The sequence below is a fragment of the Gorilla gorilla genome, chromosome 8, assembly GCF_029281585.2.
Source record: "Gorilla gorilla gorilla isolate KB3781 chromosome 8, NHGRI_mGorGor1-v2.1_pri, whole genome shotgun sequence".
Classification (NCBI taxonomy): Eukaryota; Metazoa; Chordata; class Mammalia; order Primates; family Hominidae; genus Gorilla; species Gorilla gorilla.
Genome location: NC_073232.2, coordinates 141,225,010 through 141,229,938, shown reverse-complemented (window position 1 = coordinate 141,229,938; position 4,929 = coordinate 141,225,010). Strand labels below are relative to the sequence as shown.

At 46.5% G+C, this 4,929-nt stretch overlaps 1 long non-coding RNA gene across 1 annotated transcript; it reads right to left on the bottom strand.

Moving 5' to 3' along the window:
* Window positions 1-467: 467 nt before the first annotated feature.
* LOC134759253 (uncharacterized) lies at window positions 468-4,531 on the bottom strand. The gene is made up of 2 exons (XR_010135310.1): window positions 4,147-4,531; window positions 468-2,134 (listed from the first exon to the last, which is right to left on the bottom strand). It is a non-coding gene; the product is annotated as an uncharacterized lncRNA (long non-coding RNA).
* Window positions 4,532-4,929: the final 398 nt, after the last annotated feature.

Genomic DNA, 4,929 nt, shown 5'->3' with positions numbered 1-4,929 from the left:
GTACTTGGTATTACTTCCAAGTACTTTTTTTTTATTTTAGCAGTTCTGGTAGGTGTGTAATTATATCTCATTGTGATTCTAATTTGCATTTCCTTAATGGGTAATAATCTTGAATATATTTTAATATGCTTATTTGCCATCCATATATCCTCTGGTAAATGGCCTATCTTTTGCCCAGTTTCTAACTGAATTGTTGGTATTTACTGTTGAATTTTGATCATTCTTTCTACGCATCTTTCGGTCAGATATGTGGCTTGCAAGTATTTTCTCCCAGTATGTATCTTGGTTTTTGTTTGTTTGTTTGTTTTTGTTTTCATTCTCTTAACAGAGTCATTTGCAGAGCAAACGTTTTAAATTTTGATGTAGTTTGATTTCTCAAAATTTTCATTTATGGATCATGTTTTTGCTCTAATGTCTAAGATTATTTTTATCCCTGGCCCTATTCTTTAGTCTACACAGCTACACAGCTCCAGCTTTTCTTGGTTCTATTTTTTTTTTTTTTTTTTGGTCTGTGTCTGTTGACGTTTCTGATTTGCACACTTCTCCAGTGCCTCATTCCAGATATAAAGGAGGCAAAAGATAACCCCTGGGGACTTGCCACTATGCTGTGGCCCAGGTCCCCTAGCTCATTGCATTCTTCCTTCCACCATTCAGAATTGTATGTTTATTTCACATATGAGGTCTGGGATTGTTAGCTACTCTTAGTCAGGGAATTAGGGAGAAATTTGTCTATTCCATCTTGTCTGGAACCAGAAGTTGGTCCATAGCATTTTGATGCTGCTGTTTTTTCCAGATATTTTTCATTCTGGGAATTCTTTGATAACAGTTTATGAATGTAAGTATTTGAAAAAAATTTATCAACATTGGGTTTTTGTGAATAAAGTATTTTCTGGAGCAAATCCAGTTAAACCCATTTCAAATAAAAATAGAAACACTTGAAATATTTAGCTGCCATATAGAAAGTTGGTCAATGAATTATTTCACCAAAACTATTTTCATCAAGATCAATTTTCTCCCAAATAAATTTTGCAGTCAAGTTTTGATTCATAGATCAGTATCTTTTCTACATATCGTTTATTCATTTTAGTCTTTGCCAGTTTTATACTTTCTATTGTGGTCATAGTAGTTTTTAACTCTAATATTTTCTAGATCAGTTTTTACAGATCTGGATGTACAGGAAATTTTGATTCTTCTGACAGCTTTACAGCAAGCATTTCAGCTATTGTTGCTTTTATTTTGTACTCATTTGTTTCTGCCATAATAAATTATTATGAATAGAATGAAGTATTGGTTTCTGGTGTTCATTTCTTAGCAAATCCTTAAGAAAAAAAATTCCCCTTCTATTATCCAACATGGCTGCATTGTTGAGGACTGGACAGCCTTTCTCTCAGGATGTACATAAAAAAAAATTGAACCTGTATCCTTAGCAACCTCTAGAAGTTCCGTCTCCTCCCCAGCACTCCTGGGCACCCTCCAGAGTAGGTCTACACAGGTCTGAGTGTGGGAGGAGCTGAAGGCTCAAGGAGGAGCTGGCTGCAAAGATGCTGCTGCCAGTGCCTGAGTGCAAGGAGGCGGTGAGGGCAGGAGCCGGCTGGTCTGGAAGTCAGCTGGGAAGGGGCTGGCCCTGGTGGCTGCAGCGCAGGAATCAGGGGAAGGAGGTGAGCAGATGTGCCCAGGGGCCAGCATGATGGAGACTCCTTTGATAACATGAGGAAATCCAAGTTTGTCCAGCCACTTTCCCTTACCCCACCCCTTCTCCTCCCTCTAGCATCTCAGTGAGTTTCACAGGAGTCTTCCACGTTGCCACACCTGTCCTTGCCCCGTGGCACTGTCGGAGTGTGCCACTCACTTCCTTCTCATCCTGACAATGCCTTCAACCAGAAGGCAAATCAGCAGTGACCTGGCAGCTTCAAGAGGATCAGACTGAGGAGGCAGAGCCAGGCACTTCCCTGGGCTCCCCTCGTCCCTCGCTCACTCAGGGATGGAGGTTTCTATCCACCTGCAACGTTGTCACCTAACATTTTTCTGGTGGAGGCACTGCAGTGGTCAGCAGAGCCCCCAGGACTCCTCTGGAGTCTGGCTGGGTTGAGGTGTCTCTTCCAGGATGACGCAGGCTGAGGAAGACAAGAGCATCCTGCAGAACAAAGAGGACAGACACAACCAGAAGCACTCAGGGTTCGCAGGGGCACCTCTGGAAAGCTCTCTCACCACAGCAGCACCACGTGTGACCCTGCTCTCCAGGCGACCGGGTCGGGAGCATACCCAGCCAAGCCTCCAGAAACCTCTATCACCCTCTGCCTAACCCCCTTCCCTGGTCAATGTCCAAGTCTATGGATTCCTGAGAATTCTCAGGGTGGCGCCCTCCTGCTGCGGCCTGCAGCCTCCCTGCTTCAGTGACTTGCCACTTTCTCACTGGGTTTTCTCTTCCTTCTGGGCCTTTTTCCTGCTACCTCACCTGTTTCTCCCTTTTCCCTCTGCCAGTGGAGAGACCCCAGACAGAAATCTGGATCTGTTGCCGCCATAGCTCAGCAGCAATGGGTGGCTCCCCATTGCCCAGAGGGGGAACTCAGAAGATGAAGTTCAAACTGCTAAGACTGACTAAGGTCACCCAAAGGTCCCCAGATGTCCAGCTTCCTGGAGGCTCCCTTTGCTTTAAGAAAAAAAAAATTGGACTGAAATGTTGCAGAAAGTCCAGTTTCCTTCCTGAGGACTTTCAGGGGTCGCTAGGGAGGCTGACATTTCCTGTCCATCTTTCACTCTTCACGGCTGTTCTGGACCTTGCAACATGGTCCTTCTTGCTGCCGAAGGCTATGGGCCTATGTCCAGCCACTAAACGCACACAAGCATTGGGACGCAGCATTTAACACACTTGACTGAATATTTAGGGATGAGATAAAGGAATGCTAATTCTGAAAGGGGGAAAAAACAGACTTAAAATTATACATCTGGTTCCAGAACCATAGGATGCTCTGTCCATCTGTGCCCTTTTCTGGAAAGTCTCGTGCCTAGAAGGGAAAGATGATGAGGTGGAGGCAGCAATTTGGGATCCTGTGTTGGCAGAGGAGATGTAACTGTTTATTGGGGGCGATATGAGACTGTCTTCAGGGTGGAGAGCCTGGAGAGTGGAGAAAGGCTGTGCTGGAACTCAGAATCCTGAGGTCAGGTTCCAGGTGCTAAGCTGCATGGCAAATGTGCCTCATTCATGTTTCTCTAACCTCCATTTCCTTATCTGAGAAATGGGAATAATAATTCTGGCCTTACTTACTTCCCAGAGTTATGAGAATCAAATGAGAAAATACCAGCAGCTGTAAAAATATAAAAGTAGAGTATCTGCATTCACCAATTCCTTAAGGAAATGGGGGCAGAGTTGAAGGGCAGGCCAGACCCCCGTCCATGCAGACTTCACAATTCAATCCCGAGACCACAATGTGTCTAAAACATTATGAATTTAGGAAATGCCTTTTCAATATGGTGAAGAAAATAGGAGGGCCCCGGCGGCGGTAAAGCCCAGAAGAGCTGCAGCCGCTTCCAATGAAAAGCAAACCACCGGAGAGCGTCCCACAGCGGCCCTGGCTTTGGAAACAGCCACAGCACAGAAGATGACAGCCGCCTCTGGGCTTTCACAGCTTGGGGGAATTGGAAGACTTTACTAGGACCCAGAAAACCTACTTAGTCTGGAGCATGAAGCACGGTTGGGTGGGTAACCAGGAAGGAATCTCTCCTTGCTCCCCTGTGGCCTGCCGGGGAGGCTCCCCGTATGGATAAACGCATCCAGAAACCTTCTCAGGAGAGGAGCTGTAAGGGGGTCAGTGAGGCGCAGGTTTTCAGGGTGACCCCTAGGCCTGTGGCTGGTGACATCAGAGACCCGCTGGCTGGCAGCAGCAGCCCTGGGACAAAAACAAATGCCACCCAGCCACAGCCATAGCCAGCAAGTGGGAGCAGCGGAAGGCTGAAGAGCTGGAGGCACAGGCTGCTCCCAAGGGACAGGGACAGGCTCCACAGCCACCGTGTGACCAGGGCCCAGGTGCCTGCCACGGCCCCCAAACAGCTGAGCTACAAAGCGTGTCTCTGAAAGGAGCCCTTCCTGGAGAGAGGAGAGGCGTGCATCCTTCCTTGCTTGCCTGGTGTGTTCAAGGTGCCCCGTACCTCTTTTTCCTATGACTCCATGCCAACGAAGAATGCTGACTTGCTGCCAAGGTCCACAGGAACATTCTCCACCAGGTTGAACAACAGGAAGGCCAACTTGAACCCCGACAACTTCATAAGAGTTTCTTACAGACACGCCTCCTGGTTCCAGATAAGGTCTCCTTCCTACTGGAAATATTTATTAGCAACCTGCCAAGGAACTGGAGATTGTTCCTTAGAGAGGAACTTGGGATGTCTTGGGGTGTGTCTCTGTTCCAGCCCAGAAACACCTCCAGGTGGGGACGATGATGCCACCAAGCTGGTCATCTGTAGAAGCCTCCCCATATCCTGAGGCTCTGAGCGGAGCCTGTGCCGGGCTGTCTCTCTGTGCTGCCGTCCCAGCCACCGCCTGCTGCTCCGGGAGATGACACTGGCAAAGATGAACGGGGGATAAAAATAGCAGGCTCAGGAATAGACTTCATTAAGCATTCGATTGTCTTTGCCCCAGATGATATTCCTGGGAATTTTGCTTCAAATTATTTTGCACTATATTTTAAAGCAAAAACAAAAACAAATCTGAAACTCATCCCAACCGATGGCTACTGGCAGACGTCTGTTTTTTTAATTCTGTATCAAATGAAAGGGCTTGAATTCCAAATGGGTTTACAGTCAGCTTTATTTACAAATCAATTTTAAAATGGGGATGTTTTGTTCCCAAATATGAATGAACTACTTAGAGCTTGAAAAATCAGAAACAAAACCCACATAGCCTGTGATATTCACTGTGTAGTCCAGCATGAAGGT